The sequence below is a fragment of the Oncorhynchus mykiss genome, chromosome 2 (assembly GCF_013265735.2).
Source record: "Oncorhynchus mykiss isolate Arlee chromosome 2, USDA_OmykA_1.1, whole genome shotgun sequence".
NCBI classification, from domain to species: domain Eukaryota; kingdom Metazoa; phylum Chordata; class Actinopteri; order Salmoniformes; family Salmonidae; genus Oncorhynchus; species Oncorhynchus mykiss.
Genome location: NC_048566.1, coordinates 13,871,842 through 13,892,111, shown reverse-complemented (window position 1 = coordinate 13,892,111; position 20,270 = coordinate 13,871,842). Strand labels below are relative to the sequence as shown.

The 20,270-nt window shown below is 44.1% G+C and overlaps 1 protein-coding gene across 2 annotated transcripts in view; it reads left to right on the top strand.

Moving 5' to 3' along the window:
- LOC110535394 (copine-4) overlaps positions 1-20,270 on the top strand; it is an 86,098-nt gene that overhangs the window by 22,265 nt on the left and 43,563 nt on the right. The window lies entirely within an intron of this gene.

Here is a 20,270-nt window from a genome sequence, read left to right as displayed (position 1 = left end):
GAACTGTTTGGCCTTAATGACCATCGTTATGTTTGTAAAAAGGGGTAAAAAGGGGGAGGCTTGCAAGCCGAAGAACACCATCCCAACCGTGAAGCACGGCAGTGGCAGCATCATGTTGTGGGGGTGCTTTGCTACAGGAGGGACTGGTGCACTTCACAAAATAGATGGCTTCATGAGAAAGGAAAATTATGTGGCTAATATTGATGCAACATCTCACAACATCAGTCAGGAAGTTAAAGCTTGGTCGCAAATGGGTCTTCCAAATGGACAGTGACCCTAAGCATACTTCCAAAGTTGTGGAAAATGGCTTAAGGACAACAAAGTCAAGGTATTGGAGTGGCCATCACAAAGCCCTGACCTCATCCTATAGAACATTTGTGGGCAGAACTGAAAAAGCGAGTGCAAGCAAGGAGGCCTACAAACCTGACTCAGTTACATCAGCTCTGTCAGGAGGAATGGGCCAAAATTCACCCAACTTATAGTGGGAAGCTTGTGGAATGCTATCTGAAACGTTTGACCCAAGTTAAACCATTTAAAAGGCAATGCTACCAAATACTAATTGAGTGTATGTAAACTTCTGACCCACTGGGAATGTGATGAAAGAAATAAAATCTGAAATAAATCATTCTCTCTACTATTATTCTGACATTTCACATTCTTAAAATAAAGTGGTGATCCTGATTGACCTGAGACAGGGAATTTTTACTAGGATGAAATGTCAGGAATTGTGCAAAACTGAGTTTAAATGTATTTGGCTAAGGTGTATGTAAACTTCCGACTTCAACTGTATATGCAATGCACAGTATTGAACTAGCTAGATGTGGTGGGCTACGAGGCTCAACTCGGACCTGTGATCTTGTAGCTACCACTTACCAACCAATCAGCAGGCAGGACCTTACCTAATCCATTACTTAGTCTGGTAATAATGAATAAGTTCTGTTACACAAGTCTACTTTGAATCAATATTTCATTCTCATGCAATCTGTCAGAAACGGCAGTGAGCTCTCCAAGCGGTCTGTCAGTATGTTTAAATGTATCGTAGAAACAAGCTCCCCAGTGTCCTGTGCCCTGGAAATGCCCCCAAATGCCCCTCATTGCCCCTAAATTGCCAGTGTGTCTCTGCTCGTCCATAGTGACCTAACAGTCCCAGAGGAGGTCATGCCAGCCCCAGCTACCCCTAGGTGGTTGGTTTATTTCAGCTTCCTCTCCACCCTAACCAGGCCACCTCTCTCCCCTGATCCCCTGGTCTGGAGGAGGACTGGATGTCTTCTAGGTGCTTATTGTGTTCATGTTGTGGAAAATTGTCTTGTTAGCAGTCTCATTTCATGGGTCTCTAACAATTTCGTCTTTGTCTGTCCTGGTGGTGATTGTAGAGGTGATTGTAGGCTGGTTTCGCCTGGGAGGTGATTTGATGGCCATCTTCACTGGTTAAGCCTAAAGTAGTGTTTCTTGTCATTTTATCCTGGGCACGCACCATCTATGAATATACCATTTTTAGCTGAACATTAATTAGAGACTAATTGTATGCCTCTGGTAAAGGCAACCAATTAATTGAAAGAGTCTTTGAATCATATTTAATCATTATTGTTAGACATATTTAATGGTACTAATTGGTTGAAATGACATTTTAAATCCACCATCTTTCTTTTGGGGAATTGCCCTTAACTTCCACTATAGTCGTGACAATATGCACCACAGCCTCTCTGGCATTATGGCTTAATAGTGGTTTGTAAAGTGGGGTCGTGGGGAAATTGCAGTGGGGTCGCCACACAGGTTTGAATACCACTGAACATTACTAGGTGTACCAGGCTATTATGTGGTGGCATTTTATTGTTTTGGGCGACTTCAACACTATGCCCTGTGTAGTTAAGTATCATCATCATAACACTGTTCTCTGCCCTGTTCATGACCATAGAAAGAGAACTAATTCTAATTATTTGTTCATGACACTTTAATGCTGTGCCTGTGGAATGAAGTTGAGTCTCTTTAACGAAATGTCCTCGGGATTTTAATGAAGAGGGATTTCTCGGCTTAGTTGGAGAGTGATGCTCGACTCACAGTTGTTGCGAGCAGCTTCTTACCTTGTATGTGGCCCAAGGGAATATATCATGGGCAGCCATCCATTCTGTAGGAGAAAGACTTCGCTGTTACACCCCTCCAATCAAAATAGAATGTGTGTGTGCTATCCAAGCGTAAGGTACGGTATGAATTAGGAATGGGAAGGCCGTCAGGTAGCCTTTACTTTAAACAAAAAAGTAATTGAAGGTTTCCTCGATCTTTGATATATTATTTACAGCCCTGTCTATTTTTCTTTCAATTGGAAAAGGTTTGTGTGTGTGTCTGTGTGTCTGTGTGTGTCTCTGTGTGTGGTTGTCTGATATAGGGGTCTGTCTCCACCATGAACACACACTGCTCTGCAGATTGCCTGTCAGCCAGTGAGCTGAATGGGCAGCATCTGTTATCTCAAGTAATGCCACAGTCCGAATGCACGCACACACACACACACACACACATGCTCATTAAAACAGGCATATGAGCCCATGTTTAGACAGATTTGAAAAAAGGACAACATTCCAACTATGCCGTAGTGGAATCCTTTGTCCTGACTTTCCCTTCGGTGTTCCTCCATTAATTGTCAACAGTGTTACTGTGAATGTATCAGCTTGGCAGCCATATTGAAAGCTAAGCAATGCTTTCATGATTGGTTGTTATTTCTGCTTCTTCTGTACACATAGACAAGGGAACCTGAAAGAAGAACATGACAAAAACGAGAATGCTTTGGAACAAAATGATTGATGAGGTGAAATGTTAAGTTATTACACACACACACACACACACACACACACACACACACACACACACACACACACACACACACACACACACACACACACACACACACACACACACACACACACACACACACACACACACACACACACACACACACACACGTCTGTCTCAGTCACAGGCTTTTTGGTAGCCCAGTGTGAAAGTCTGTCATAGATAAAGCAGTATTTTATCATCGTTGCTCAACTCGCTATGCCAAGAAACAGGGCTTTGCTAGCCAGGCAGAAACAGGGCTTAGCTAGCCAGGCAGAAACAGGGCTTAGCTAGCCAGGCAGAAACAGGCTATAGGCCTACTATCAACACAGTACATTTGTCATGTAATTTATTTGTTTTGTTGCAAGGTTCATTTCACAATCACATAAAGGATATAGAGAAAGAAAAAACCTGTCGCAGTTCATAGTTTTCGCCTCAGGTTGAAATATTGACTTAATTGTTTTCTCCCTCTCTCTTTCTTATCTTCCTTCTTCTTAGTCCCTCCATCTGACTCACCCTCTCTCTCTATTTCCCTATGGTGCTCCTCTTCCTCCACTCTCCTCTCCCTCTATTTCCCTATGGTGCTCCTCTTCCTCCACTCTCCTCTCCCTCTATTTCCCTATGGTGCTCCCCTTCCTCCACTCTCCTCTCCCTCTATTTCCCTATGGTGCTCCTCTTCCTCCACTCTCCTCTCCCTCTATTTCCCTATGGTGCTCCTCTTCCTCCACTCTCCTCTCCCTCTATTTCCCTATGATTCTCCTCTTCCTCCACTCTCCTCTCCCTCTATTTCCCTATGATTCTCCTCTTCCTCCACTCTCCTCTCCCTCTATTTCCCTATGGTGCTCCTCTTCCTCCACTCTCCCCTCTCTCTATTTCCCTATGATTCTCCTCTTCCTCCACTCTCCTATCCCTCTATTTCCCTATGATTCTCCTCTTCCTCCACTCTCCTCTCCCTCTATTTCCCTATGATTATCCTCTTCCTCCACTCTCCTCTCTCTCTATTTCCCTATGATTCTCCTCTTCCTCCACTCCCCTCTCCCTCTATTTCCCTATGATTCTCCTCTTCCTCCACTCTCCTCTCCCTCTATTTCCCTATGATTCTCCTCTTCCTCCACTCTCCTCTCCCTCTATTTCCCTATGGTGCTCCTCTTCCTCCACCCTCCTCTCCCTCTATTTCCCTATGGTGCTCCTCTTCCTCCACTCTCCTCTCGCTCTATTTCCCTATGGTGCTCCTCTTCCTCTACTCTCCTCTCCCTCTATTTCCCTATGGTGCTCCTCTTCCTCCACTCTCCCCTCTCTCTATTTCCCTATGGTGCTCCTCTTCCTCCACTCTCCTCTCTCTTTGTTTCCCTATGGTGCCCCTCTTACTGAACTGTTGGAACTAGAAGCACAAGCATTTAGCTACACTCGCATTAACATCTGCTAACCATGTGAATGTGACCAATAAAATTTGATTTTATTTGATTACATGTATGTGTGTGTGAATCTACAGTTAACCATACCTTGAGTTAGAGCCGCGCGATATGGCCAAAATATCATATCATGGTATTTTAAACAAATTGGATGGTATTTTACAGTATTTCATGTTTTCGAATAATAACAGTTCCAAATTTGCATGAACTTCTTATGGCTGCAGGGGCAGTATTGAGTAGCTTGGATGAAAGGTGCCCAGAGTAAATGGCCTGCTCCTCAGTCCCAGTTGCTAATATATGCATATTATTATTAGTATTGGATAGAAAACACTCTGAAGTTCCTAAAACTGTTTGAATGATGTCTGTGAGTATAACAAAACTCATATGGCAGGCAAAAACCTGAGAAGAAATCCAAACAGGAAGTGAGAAATCTGAGGTTGGTCGATTTTCAACCCAGCCCCTATTGAATTCACAGTGGGATATAGATGAAGTTGCACTTCCTAGGGCTTCCACTAGATGTCAACCGTCTGTAGAAACTTGAATGAGGCTTCTACTGTGTTGTGGGGCTGAATACGAGCTGAATGAGTCAGGTTACTGGCAGAGAGCCATTTCCTGGTCATTTCCTGGCACATTTCACATGATATCGACCTGCGTTCCATGGCTTCTCTACACACAAAGGAATTCTCCGGTTGGAACGTTATTGAAGATTTATGATAAAAACATCCTAAAGATTGATTCTATACTTAGTTTGAAATGTTTCTAAGACCTGCAATATAACTTTTTGAAGTTTTTGTCCGAAGTTATGCGGGACCTGCACGAGCGTTTGGATTTGTATACCTGAGCCCTAACAAAAGTAGCTACTTGGACATAAATAATGGACATTATCGAGCAAATCAAGCATTTATTGTGGAACTAGGATTCCTGGGAGTGCATTCAGATGAAGATCATCAAATGGTAGTAGCAGGGTAGCCTAGTGGTTAGAGCGTTGGACTAGTAACCGGAAGGTTGCAAGTTCAAACCCCTGACTTGACAAGGTACAAATCTGTCGTTCTGCCCCTGAATAGGCAGTTAACCCACTGGTCCTAGGCCGTCATTGAAAATAAGAATTTGTTCTTAACTGACTTGCCTTTTTAAATAAAAAGGTAAGGGAATCTTTACGTTATTTCTGGTTTCTGTTGACTCCAACCTGGCGGATAATTGTATTTATTTTCTGGGTGCCGTCTCAGATTATTGCATTGTTTGCTTTTTCCGTAAAGTTTTTTTGAAATCTGACACAGCGGTTGCATTAACTTAATTTTATCTCTATTTGTGCTTTTTGTGACTCCTCTCTTTGGCTGCAAAAATGGCTGTGTTTTTCTGTGGCTTGGTGGTGACCAAACATAATCGTTTGTGGTGCTATTTGAAATTGGACGCTGTGGTGGGGTTAACAACAATATTACCTTTAAAACGGTATAAGATACATGTATGTTCGAGGAATTTTAATTATGAGATTTCTGTTGTTTTGAACTTGGCGCCCTGCACTTTCACTGGCTGTTGTCATATCGATCCCGTTAACGGGATTGCAGCCCTAAGCATTAATGGTAGTGTGTGACTCTAGGTTGGCAACACATATATTCTAAGTGATTTCAAAAGGGCTTTCTCCATTCTCATTGTTTTATGCTGTTCATTTCATCTTCAACCAAAAATCATTTTCAGCATTTTTATCAATTTCTGCATTTCCTGTAGTCATTTGAGATCATTTCCACACTGCCACATGGGGCTGCACAATCTGGGCAGCACAATCTGGGCCTTCTTTTTAACCAAATGTTGCAATTGTGATTTGGCTTGCGATTGAGAGCAAAACACTTGAGTGAATCATTCTATTATGGAAATAGAATGATTATTCTAATTCTATTTTTTATTTTATTTCACCTTTATTTAACCAGTTAGGGCAGTTGAGAGCAAGTTCTCATTTACAACTGCGACCTGGCCAAGATAAAGCAAAGCAATGTGACACAAACAACAACACAGAGTTACACATGGAATAAACAAACATACAGTCAATAATACAATAGAGAAAGTCTATATACAGTGTGTGCAAATGAGGTAAGATAAGGGGGGTGAGGCAATAAATAGGCCATAGTGGCAAAAATGTTACAGTATGGCAAATTAAACACTGGGGTGATAGATGTGCAGAAGATGAGTGTTCAAGTAGCAGTACTGGGGTGCAAAGGAGCAAAATAAATAAAATAAATAACAATATCGTGCACATGCTATGGGTGGGTGCTGCTATGGTGACCAGTGAGCTGAGATAAGGCGGGGTTTTACCTAGCAATGACTTATAGATTACCCGGAGCCAGTGGGTTTGGCGACAGATATGAAGCGAGGGACAGCCAACGAGAGCATACAGGTCGCAGTGGTGGGTAGTATATGGGGCTTTGGTGACAAAACGGATGGCACTGTGATAGACTACATCCAATTTTCTGAGTAGAGTGTTGGAGGCTATTTTGTAAATGACATCGCTGAAGTCAGGGATCGGTAGGATAGTCAATTTTACTAGGGTATGTTTGGCAGCATGAGTGAAGGATGCTTTGTTGCGAAATAGGAAGCCGATTCTAGATTTAATTTTGGATTGGAGATGCTTAATGTAAGTCTGGAAGGAGAGTTTACAGTCTAACCAGACACCTAGGTATTTGTAATTGTCCACATATTCTAGATCAGAACCGTCCAGGGTAGTGATGCTGGACGGGCGGGTAGGTGCGGGCAGCGATCGGTTGAAGAGCATGCATTTAGTTTTGCTTGCATTTAAGAGCAGTTGGAGGCCATGGAAGGAGAGTTGTATGGCATTGAAGCTCGTCTGGAGGTTAGTTAATACAGTTTCCAAAGAAGTGCCAGAAGTATACAGAATGGTGTCGTCTGCGTAGAGGTGGATCAGAGAATCACTAGCAGCAAGAGCGGCATCATTGATGTATACAGAGAAGAGAGACGGCCCGAGGTCTGAACCCTGTGGCACCCCCATAGAGACTGCCAGAGGTCCAGAGGTATAGGTAGAATATAATTGTGGGCACTTTTAATACAGTGTTGTTTGACATGACAACGAATGAAAATGCCAGGGAGGAGTTATTGTGACAGGGTAGGAACTAATGTGTTGATAAGTGTTTCCTAGGAGACCTTATAATATTTGGTTACATTTAATGTGCTACTTCATGTAGCTAACATATTCATGCTTTGCATATTCCTCTTTGATTTAGAAGATACTGTTGCACAAACAACATGATGATTTAGGTCTAAACCATCACTGGTATTATCAGACAGTATAGCTAATTACGTTTGCTCTGATTCAGTACATTTATTAACTAGCTAGCCAGCTAAAGAGCGATTAGCATTAGAGGCCAACACAATTTAGGCCCAATTTGCTAATAAAAATACAAACTAGCTGTTTGCAGATATAAGAAACAGAAAACAATAGTGTAATTATAAAACACTAGTGGATTTATATAAAGAAGCAAAGTGAAAACAGCATCGTTGTCATCAACATTGTTGCATGTGCTGCATTGACCATGCAGACTGAACACGTGTCCCCTGTTCGAGGAACAACAAATGCGCTCCTTAAGTGACAGGGGGCGGGGCTAGGTCTGTGTGGAAAGCTGCATGGAGAGAGAGATGACTCAAGCAGCGAATTAAACTATAAAAATGGATGTTACACACGGCGTATCACATTTAACAAACCAAACATTGAAATATCGTTATAGAAGGTAAAGTAAAAACCCAAGCCGGTCCGTGCATCAATACCGGTATATCGTAGAATACGGTATAGCACCAGGTCCTACCTTGAGAAAAGAACCGTATTGGTTTGACTCCTTGACTACCCATTTGAACTGTATTCTGGGTAACCAGACTAATAAATGTTGTTGTGGGTGGCACTTCTAACATCACCCATTGGTCTCATTGTTGAATAGCAGAATTACTGTATATGCAGCAATAATACGATGTTGTCCTGATAAAGTAGAGGTCTTGGGTTACTGTGAAGTGTACACTTGTCAAAGTGCTGGCATTGACTCCTGTGAAGTGTACACTTGTCTCCACTCAGCTTGACTCTTCTGCACCAGATGTTGGCATGAGCTGAACATCTCTTTTGCGTTCGTAAGTTTGCTTTCCATCAGTAATTGTAGCACACACACACACACACACACACCCACACACACACACACACACACACATATATAGACACACACACACACACACACACAAACAAACAGTAGCTTCTGCCTCTCTCTCTCCCATTTCGTCACAAGAGTTGCACTCATCTAGAAAAGCGTTATTGCGATGGTGAAAAGAGCCTAATCATTTGTGAGCAGTGTAATCACCTCTGGAGCATTAAGTTACACTATCTGATGTAGGAGGCGTGTCTGTGAACCCATTCAGACATCCCTGTCTGTAATGTGACGATGAACAGACAGGATATTGGCATCCTGATGAAGCAGTACAGCCAAAGTGGGAACATTTGTCCTCCAGGTTCCAGTTTCAAAGGTTTAAGAAATCATTTAGATGTTTCTGAAGGTTTCTGAGAAGCCCTAGTTTATAAACTAGTTGGTGGGACTATCACTAACTGTTTTGATCTCATGATGGTCAGTTATTTACAGTTATCTAGGGTCATCTGTTACCTGTAGTGGTTCATATGAGCAATTACATTATACTCCACTTAGCCTTCAAAATGACAAACTAATGAAGAGGAGAATTATTGTAGCTGCGGAGCACAGAGAAGGTTAAAATGGTAATGTATGCAGGGTGGCATTTCCCAGCTCCACCGTGTGCCCCCGTGGGTCCTCCATTCTGCACGAGAGTCATATGAGAAAAGGCTAACGTTGATTAGCCTCAGGGAAACTACCTCTAACCCGCAGCCTGCGCTCTGACTGCCTAATGTGGAGGTGGGAATGTGAAATAATATTGAATTATATTATGTGATATGAATGAAATCAAACCCAGTGGCCACCAATGGGAGGAGTGAATAGGAGGAACTGAGGAGAAATGTGAGATGCTAATGTGGGCTTGGTTGGTTATTCTGTGTGGGTCACGGACCTATGTTGAAGAAGGGAGAGAAAGATGAGAGACATGAGAGAAAAATATATACACACCTCTCGCTCTCACCCTCCCTCTGCATCCGTTCCAGACAGCGTTGGAGCCTGGTTAGTCCCACTGGGTTTCAGGGAGATACCTCTGGGACAGTCGCTTAACATTTTTGGGCCGTCTGAAGTGCTTGCTGTAAAATCAGGTCTCTCTTCCTCCTCATATCAATGCTGGCACCATGGCAACACAACCATGAGGCTGAAGTGTGGTAGAGTCATTGAGCTTCACCGCACCAGAAGTACTCGGAAAAAGTGTATTTTTAGAGAGCAGCCTTTTAACAGGCTTGTCTTGAGAAATGCAATTATCTGAGCTACTGTATGTTTGGGTGATAACACGCGTGGTGGAATAACTTCTCTTGTCAAAGTAGACCCTCCTTTCTTTTCCCATATCTCCTCCTCTCCTTTCCTCTCCTCTCTCCCTCTCTTCATCTTAGACACCCTGCTCCTCCTCTCCTCTCTCCCTCTCTTCATCTTAGACACCCTGCTCCTCCTCTCCTCTCTCTTCATCTTAGAGACCGTGCTCCTCCTCTCCTCTCCTCTCCTCTCCTCTCCTCTCCTCTCCTCTCCTCTCCTCTCCTCTCCTCTCCTCTCTCTTCATCTTAGAGACTCTCCTCTCCTCTCCATTCCTCTCCTCTCCTCTCTCTTCATCTTAGAGACCCTCCTCTCCTCTCCTCTCCTCTCCTCTCCTCTCCTCTCCTCTCCTCTCCTCTCCTCTCCTCTCCTCTCCTCTCCTCTCTCTTCATCTTGAAGACTCTCCTCTCCTCTCCTCTCCTCTCCTCTCCTCTCCTCTCCTCTCCTCTCCTCTCTCTTCATCTTAGAGACTCTCCTCTCCTCTCCTCTCCTCTCCTCTCCATCTTAGAGACCCTGCACTTCTCTCCTCTCCTCTCCTCTCCTCTCCTCTCCTCTCCTCTCCTCTCCTCTCCTCTCCTCTCTCTTCATCTTAGAGACCCTCCTCTCCTCTCCTCTCCTCTCCTCTCCTCTCCTCTCCTCTCCTCTCCTCTCCTCTCTCTTCATCTTAGAGACTCTCCTCTCCTCTTCTCTCCTCTCCTCTCCTCTCCTCTCTCTTCATCTTAGAAACCCTGCTCCTCCTCTCCTCTCCTCTCTCCTCTCTCCCTCTCTTCATCTTAGAGACCCTGCTCCTTATTTCATCTCCTCTCCTCTCCTCTCCTCTCTCTTCATCTTAGAGACCCTGCTCCCCCTCTCCTCTTTCCCTCTCTTCATCTTAGAGACCCTGCTCCCCCTCTCCTCTTTCCCTCTCTTCATCTTAGAGACCCTGCTTCCCCTCTCCTCTTTCTCTATCTTCATCTTAGAGACCCTGCTCCCCCTCTCCTCTCTCCCTCTCTTCATCTTAGAGACCCTTCATCCTCCTCTCCTCTCTCCCTCTCTTCATCTTAGAGACCCTGCTCCTCCTCTCCTCTCTCTCTCTCTTCATCTTAGAGACCCTGCTCCTCCTCTCCTCTCTCCCTATCTTCATCTTAGGGACCCTGTCTCCTCTCTCCTCTCCTCTCTCCACTCTCCTCTCCCCTCTCTCCCGTGTCCTCTCTCCTGTCTCCTCTCTCATCTCTCCTCTCTTCTTCTCCCTTCCTCTCTCCACCCCACTCTTCCTCTCTCCTCTCTTCTTCTCTCCTCTCCTCTCCACTCTGCCACTCTTCCACTCTTCCTTTCTCCTCTCCTCTCCTCTCTCCTCTCTCCTCTCTTCCTCCTCTCCTCTCTCCTCTACTCTCTAATCTCACCTCCTCTCTCCTCTCCTCTCTCATCCCTCCTCTCCTCTCTCCTCTCTCAACCTCTCTTCCTCTCCTTCTCTCTTCCTCTCTCTTCTGCTCTCCTTTCTACATTTTTCCTCTCTACGTTTCCACTCTTCCTGTCTCCTCTCTCCTCTCCTCTCTCCACTCTCCTCTCTCCTCTCTCCTGTGTCCTCTCTCCTGTCTCCTCTCATCTCTCCTCTCTTCCTCTCCTCCTCTCTCCTCTCTTCCTCCCGTCCTCTCTCCTCTCCACTCTTCCTCTCTCCTCTCTTCTCCTCTCTTCTTCTCTCCTCTTCTCTCCTCTCCTCTCCACTCTTCCACTCTTCCTCTCGCCTCTCTTCTCATCTCCTCTCTCCTCTCTTCCTCCTCTCCTCTCTTCCTCCTCTCCTCTCTTCCTCCCTCCTCTCCCTCTCTCCTCTCTTCTCCTCTCTTCCTCTCCTCTCCTCTCCTCCACTCTTCCTCTCTTCTCATCTCCTCTCTCCTCTCTTCCTCCTCTCCTCTCTTCCTCTCTTCACTTATCTCTCCTCCTCTATCCTCTCATCTCTCATCTCCTCTCCTCTCGTCTCTCTCTCCTCCCATCTCTCTTCCTCTCTTCCTCTCTCTTCTCCTCTCCTTTCTACACTTCCCTCTCTCTACTTTTCCACTCTTCCTCTCACCTCTCTCCTCTCCTCTCTCCTCTCTCCTCTCCTCTCTCCTCTCTCCTCTCTTCCTCTCCTCCTCTCTCCTCTCTTCCTCCCTTCCTCCCTTCCTCTCTCCTCTCTACTCTTCCTCTCTCCTCTCTTCTCCTCTCTTCTCTCCTCTCCTCTCCTCCTCTCTTCATCCCTTCCCTCTCCTCTCCTCTCCACTCTTCCACTCTTCCTCTCTCCTCCTCTCCTCTCCTCTCTTCATCCTCTCCTCTCTCCTCTCTTCCTCCTCTCCTCTCTTCCTCTCCTCACTCATCTCTCCTCCTCTCTCCTCTCCTCCTCTCCTCCTCTCTCCTCTCCATCTTTTCCTCTGTTATCTAATCATGTTCAATCTCCTCTCCTCTCCTTTGGTCTAGAGGATGTAAGTAAAAAGATAGGAGTGCAATATTTTTAATGCTATGTTCCTATACTTTTCATTATTCTACTGGCTTTCAACCCAGAGGCTTTGTCCTATTGGTCTCTCTTGTATCTTCTTCCTGACCTGCATAATGGACCTGTTGCTCCAAGGTTCGTTCCCTCCTCTGTGACTCAGCCATGGAGAATATGAATGCAACGGCCTTATAAACTGAGCACCATTAACTTAACCAAACACCTGGAGCAGAATCTGAAAGAAGGTGCACTGTGATCAACCAGATGTTCAACAGACTCACTAGATCTCCCCGTCGGTATGTTGGATAAAGTTCTGATAACAGGTGTTCATCCTGGCACTGTGGAGTCAGACATGACCAGATCCCCTCCTATCTACTCTTTCTGTGCAATGTTGCATTATGGGTAGGTGCCAGAGCTAGAGAATAAGGCAGATGTTGCTATGGTGACCAGGGAACATCTGTCTGGAGCTACTAAATGGGCTGGTGATGTTTTCACAACCTTTTCACCAGCCGGTGAGAGAGAGAGAGCCTGCTCTCAGGGAGAGATGGAGTGCAAAAGTGGCCCCTTTAGAAAATGTGTTTATTTTGTTCAATTAGGTACATTACAATTTTCCCTTTGTTAAATAAATGGTTTGTTTTGAAAGTCAGTGCAGTTGGACAGGTGTGGTCTGATGTCTAATACGTGGTACATTGGATCAAAGGGATTAATTGAAGGGTTATTCCATGTGAAAATGAGACAAAAATGTCCAACAACAACAAAACATTTCCTTTCTATTGTTGGGAGCATCTAGAACACAGAGAGGCCTTTACTCTAGCCTTGTGCCACATGCCAGACCTCTAGATTCCCCTCTATAGGAGACACATGGCTATTACAAGAGACTACCTGTACTCTGACACAAGCTGGCACATGAAAAGGGCACAGGACAAAGCAGATAAATGACAGATGACTATTTGGTGTTGCCATTGTATTCCACCATCAGGGACCACATGATTTGAGACATAACACAATGAATCTTGAAAACAGAGCAAGGGACCCAATGTTGGCAGATATAATTTATAGTACGAACACAGCATTGATCCCTTATGATATAAAACTGAAAGGGAAACACAATTGAGTGACACATTCTTTGAAATGGCCATCATGAATCCAGTAAAATGCTGACTTCAGTTCAGTCTGACACCCAGAAACAGACTGATACCAACACAGCTATCACCTTGGACACATGAACCCAGATCAATGTAAACTGAGTAGCACCAGAGGGATTCCTTGTCTCTGTCTTACTGCCTGTTAGATCCTTCTATTGTTCTCTGTCTTACTGCCTGTTAGATCCTTCTATTGTTCTCTGTATTACTGCCTGTTAGATCCTTCTATTGTTCTCTGTCTTACTGCCTGTGAGATCCTTCTATTGTTCTCTGTCTTACTGCCTGTTAGATCTTTCTATTGTTCTCTCTCTTACTGTCTGTTAGGTTATTCTATTGTTCTCTCTCTTACTGTTAGGTTCTTCTATTGTTCTCTGTCTTACTGCCTGTTAGATCCTTCTATTGTTCTCTGTCTTACTGCCTGTTAGATCCTTCTATTGTTCTCTGTCTTACTGCCTGTTAGATCCTTCTATTGTTCTCTGTCTTACTGCCTGTTAGATCCTTCTATTGTTCTCTGTATTACTGCCTGTTAGATCCTTCTATTGTTCTCTGTCTTACTGCCTGTGAGATCCTTCTATTGTTCTCTGTCTTACTGTCTGTTAGATCCTTCTGTTGTTCTCTGTCTTACTGTCTGTTAGATCCTTCTATTGTTCTCTGTCTTACTGCCTGTTAGATCCTTCTATTGTTCTCTGTCTTATTGCCTGTTAGATCCTTCTATTGTTCTCTGTCTTACTGCCTGTTAGATCCTTCTATTGTTCTCTGTCTTACTGTCTGTTAGATCCTTCTATTGTTCTCTGTCTTACTGTCTGTTAGGTCCTTCTATTGTTCTCTGTCTTACTGCCTGTTAGGTCTTTCTATTGTTCTCTGTATTACTGCCTGTTAGATCCTTCTATTGTTCTCTGTCTTACTGCCTGTGAGATCCTTCTATTGTTCTCTGTCTTACTGTCTGTTAGATCCTTCTGTTGTTCTCTGTCTTACTGTCTGTTAGATCCTTCTATTGTTCTCTGTCTTACTGCCTGTTAGATCCTTCTATTGTTCTCTGTCTTATTGCCTGTTAGATCCTTCTATTGTTCTCTGTCTTACTGCCTGTTAGATCCTTCTATTGTTCTCTGTCTTACTGTCTGTTAGATCCTTCTATTGTTCTCTGTCTTAATGTCTGTTAGGTCCTTCTATTGTTCTCTGTCTTACTGCCTGTTAGGTCTGTTAGTCTGGCACTAGATCTCAATACTTTTACTTAACAGCCAGATGGCACTGCCAAGAAAGACCTCTCAGCAGCCAATTAAAGCCTGCCTGAAGCTAAATTGCTGAACCAAAAAAAATGCAACATTAAAATATCAATAGATATCATTATTTCTTCATTGTGTCCATCTCCCCTCAGACAAACACTATCAGAATATACCAGTGGCAGTTGGTGCTATTTAAGATGAGGGAGGACAATATATATTTTTATGAGCATGGCCTTATTTCTATTGTAGCATATTGGATTTTATTTTAACTAAGCAAGTCAGTAAAGAACAAATTCTTATTTTCAATGACAGCCTAGGAACAGTGGGTAACTGCCTTGTTCAGGCAGAATGGCAGATTTTTACCTTGTCAGCTCTGGGATTTGATCTTCCAACCTTTCAGTTACAAGTCCAACCCTCTAACCACTTGCTACCTGCTGCCTGTCATTCACATTCCATTCACCTAGCGCAATGTAACAGCAATAGGTTTAGGCTACTACATGATGCTCTAATTATCCCCATACCCATCATGAGGTTGCTACAACCTAGCCTATGAATTGAAGTTTTGAAGTGCAAAGGTTGCAAGAAATTTGAGTAATTGGATGACAGACAGAGACACATTAAATACCTCCTTGCACACTCTTGCCTTCATCTAGCGGATCTAGGGTGTTGTAATTAGTCCAACAGTTGCAAACAGTTTCCTTTGGACAGATTCAAGTATGTTTATCCCCATTTTGTTCTGTTTAATATATTTTTTTCAACAGAATGAATATACCACTGATCGGACGCGAATGTAACTGGTGCTATACTGCACCGCTGTAACACTGCATTGTGTTGGTTGATTGAGACTATAGACGTGGACTTTGGAGATCAGGTAGTTTTAATCAAGCAGAACTCACTCTGGCATCCTGCATCTGCATCCAAAAGGAAAAAAAACATTTGTAGACCACATATGTTCTGAATCGTCGCCTCTTTCTCTCTCAGTGCATCAAAATGATTTTTGAATTCAAAAATTAATACACTCTCTCCTTATTATACATAAAATATTTTACATAGATAAAACCACATACCTGCATCCAAAAGGAAATAAAACATTTGTAGAGCACATATGTTCTGAGAATCGTCGCCTCTTTCTACAACAGATGCACAATAGGAGGGACTGGGATCATTCGAGGAGCTAGCCATCGTTCACACATACAATAGCCTGCTAATACCTTAGCTAGCTATTAACCACATGTTGAATTCAGAATGTTGATATCATCCTAAAAAGTACAATTACAAGTGCATCTTAACAATACCATCCACTTATGAGTAACCTCTAAATATACATCATTATTCATGAACAAAACACTGTGTGTATTACTTTGTACCTAAAAGAATCAAACTTTTCTGAAGACAGAAAAAGCGTGCCTACCTCTCTCAGTGCATCAAAATGATTTGAGCACGAGCACGCAGGGCAAAACGTAAGTACACACTCCCCTTCTCCCAGGATGCAGGCATGCATAATAACAAATCAACACATTAATATATGAACCTGGTGTAACGGTTTTCTTGTGTCGAAGGAGAGGCGGACCAAAACGCAGCGTGGTTATTATTCATGGTTCTTTAATAAAGAAACTATACATGAATAGACTAACAAAACCAAGAAATGTGAAAAACCAAAACAGCCCTATCTGATGCAAACACAGAGACAGGAACAATCACCCACAAACCCAACACCAAACAGGCTACCTAAATATGGTTCCCAATCAGAGACAATGACAACACCTGCCTCTGATTGAGAACCACATCAGGCCAAACACAGAAACAGACAAACTAGACATCCAACATAGAATGCCCACTCAGATCACACCCTGACCAAACAAAACATACAACACAAACTATGGTCAGGGTGTGACACCTGGTGAAATTTCTAAATTCACATAGTACTTTAACAACTGTTACAGAAACACATTTCACTCCCATATTTATTTATTTGACCTTTATTTAACTAGGCAAGTCAGTTAAGAACAAATTCTTATTTTTAATGACAGCCTAGGAACAGTGGGTTAACTACCTTGTTCTGGGGAAGAACAACAGATTTTTTTACCTTGTCAGCTCTGGGATTTGATCTTGCAACCTCTCGGTTACTAGTCCAACACTCTAACCACTAGGCTACCTGCCGCCCCATATACAAACAGCATGATAATTTTGATCGTTGGATAATTCCTTCTCACATCTACGCTCTCTCCTTCTCTCACATTTCCCTTTGCTTGTGGACTTCAGTGCAAAAAAAAAACATTCCAAGCTAAACCTTTATATCATAACTGCTACATACAGCCTACATCGTTATCACCTATTTAGCTAATGTCAAGTCAACATAGCTAGTAGAAAACGAACGCATTAGTAAACCTGCTACAATCATGCTGTACAGTGTAGCAAGCAGTTTAGCAGTTACACCGGCAAACCCCGGTGGAAATAAACAAATTAAACCTAAAAAGCTTACCTTGACTTGGAAGAGTTCCAGTATTGGATAGCATAGCCAGCTAGCTAACATAGCATCCCTCTCTGCATTTGCTAGGTATATGAAAGTGAACGTTAAAAGAAATATGACATATAGTTTACTCTTTCTGTCTCTTTCTCGCTCTCTTCGATTATAATCACAGCCGTATATATTCCCCCCCCCAAGCAGACACATCGATGGCTCTGAACAAACTTTATTTGACTCTTTGCAAACTGGAAACCACATATCCTGAGGTTGCATTCATTGTAGCTGGGGATTTTAACAAGGCTAATCTGAAAACAAGACTCCCTAAATTGTATCAGCATGTCGATTGCGCAACCAGGGCTGGTAAAACCTTGGATCATTGCTATTCTAACTTCCACGACGCATATAAGGCCCTCCCCCGCCCTCCTTTCGGAAAAGCTGACCACGACTCCATTTTGTTGCTCCCTGCCTACAGACAGAAGCTAAAACAAGAAGCTCCTGCGCTCAGGTCTGTTCAACGCTGGTCCGACCAATCTGATTCCACGCTCCGAGACTGTTTCCATCACGTGGACTGGGATATGTTCCGCACTGCATCCAACAACAACATTGACGATTCGGTGAGCGAGTTCATTAGAACGTGCATTGAAGATGTCGTTCCCATAGCAACGATTAAAACATTCCCAAACCAGAAACTGTGGATTGATGGCAGCATTCGCGTAAAACTGAAAGCGAGAACCACTGCTTTTAACCAGGGCAAGGTGACCGGAAACATGACCGAATACAAACAGTGTAGCTATTCCCTCCGCAAGGCAATCAAACAAGCTAAGCGTCAGTATAGAGACAAAGTAGAGTCACGGACAAAGGATGACAAAGTCACGGACCAGGATGTCTTGCTCCCAGGCAGACTAAATAACTTTTTTTGCCCGCTTTGAGGACAATACAGTGCCACTGACACGGCCCGCAACCAAAACATGCGGACTCTCCTTCACTGCAGCTGACTTGAGTAAAACATTTAAACGTGTTAACCCTCGCAAGGCTGCAGGCCCCGACGGCATCCCCAGCCGCGCCCTCAGAGCATGCGCTGACCAGCTGGCTGGTGTGTTTACAGACATATTCAATCAATCCTTATCCCAGTCTGCTGTTCCCACATGCTTCAAGAGGGCCACCATTGTTCCTGTTCCCAGGAAAGCTAAGGTAACTGAGCTAAACGACTACCGCCCCGTAGCACTCACTTCCGTCATCATGAAGTGCTTTGAGAGACTAGTCAAGGACCATATCACCTCCACCCTACCTGATGTAACGGATGTGAAATGGCTAGCTAGTTAGCGGTGGTGCGCGCTAAATAGCATTTCAATCAGTGACGTCACTTGCTCTGAGACCTTGAAGTAGTGGTTCCCCTTGCTCTGCAAGGGCCGCGGCTTTTGTGGAGCGATGGGTACCGATGCTTTGTGGGTGACTGTTGTTGATGAATCTCAACCACACTGCACACTGCCCTAACCCATCTGGACAAGAGGAATACCTTTGTGAGAATGCTGTTCATCGACTACAGCTCTGCATTTAACACCATAGTACCCTCCAAACTCGTCATCAAGCTCGAGACCCTGGGTCTCGACCCCGCCCTGTGCAACTGGGTACTGGACTTCCTGACGGGCCGCCCCCAAGTGGTGAGGGTAGGTAACAACATCTCCACCCCGCTGATCCTCAACACTGGGGCCCCACAAGGGTGCGTTCTGAGCCCTCTCCTGTACTCCCTGTTCGGCCACGACTGCGTAGCCAAGCACGCATCCAACTCAATCATCAAGTTTGCGGAAGACACTACAGTGGTAGGCTTGATTACCAACAATGCCTACAGGGAGGAGGTGAGGGCCCTCGGAGTGTGGTGTCAGGAAAATAACCTCACACTCAACGTCAACAAAACAAAGGAGATGATTGTGGCTTTCAGGAAACAGCAGAGGGAGCACCCCCCTATCCACATCGATGAGACAGTAGTGGAGAGGGTAGTAAGTTTTAAGTTCCTCGGCGTACACATCACAGACAAACTGAATTGGTCCACCCACACAGACAGCATCGTGAAGAAGGCACAGCATCGCCTCTTCAACCTTAGGAGGCTAAATAAATTTGGCTTGTCACCAAAAGCTCTCACAAACTTCGATGAAGAAGGCTGCACAGTACTGTCTTTTATCGATGGCGGTTATGATATCGTTTAGGACCTTGAGCGTAGCTGAGGTGCACCCATGACCAGCTCGGAAACCAGATTGAATAGTGGAGAAGGTACGGTGGGATTCGAAATGGTCTGTGATCTGTTTATTAACTTGACTTTTGAAGATTTTATAAAGGCAGGGCAGGATGGATATACAGTGGGGAGAACAAGTATTTGATTCACTGCCGATTTTGCAGGTTTTCCTCCTTACAAAGCATGTAGATGTATGTAATTTTTATCATAGGTACACTTCAACTGTGAGAGACGGAATCTAAAACAAAATCCAGAAAATCACATTGTATGCTTTTTAAGTAATTAATTTGAATTTTATTGCATGACATAAGTATTTGATACATCAGAAAAGCAGAACTTAATATTTGGTACAGAAACCTTTGTTTGCAATTACAGAGATCATGTGTTTCCTGTAGTTCTTGATCAGGTTTGCACACACTGCAGCAGGGATTTTGGCCCACTCCTCCATACAGACCTCCAGATCCTTCAGGTTTCGGGGCTGTCGCTGTGCAATACGGACTTTCAGCTCCCTCCAACAATTTTATATTGTGTTCAGGTCTGGAGACTGGCTAGGCCACTCCAGGACCTTGAGATGCTTCTTACGGAGCCACTCCTTAGTTGCCCTGGCTGTGTGTTTCGGGTCGTTGTCAAGCTGGAAGACCCAGCCATGACCCATCTTCAATGGTCTTACTGAGGGAAGGAGGTTGTTGGCCAAGATCTCGCGATACATGGCCCCATCCATGCTCCCCTCAATACGGTGCAGTCGTCTTGTCCCCTTTGCATCTCCATGCTTCACGATTTGGATGGTGTTCTTGTGGTTGTACTCATCCTTCTTCTTCCTCCAAACACTGCGAGTGGAGTTTAGACCAAAAAGCTCTATTTTTGTCTCATCAGACCACATGACCTTCTCCCATTCCTCCTCTGGATCATCCAGATGGTCATTGGCAAACTTCAGACGGGCCTGGACATGCGCTGGCTTGAGCAGGGGGACCTTGCGTGCGCTGCAGGATTTTAATCCATGACAGCGTAGTGTGTTACTAATGGTTTTCTTTGAGACTGTGGTCCCAGCTCTCTTCAGGTCATTGACCAGGTCCT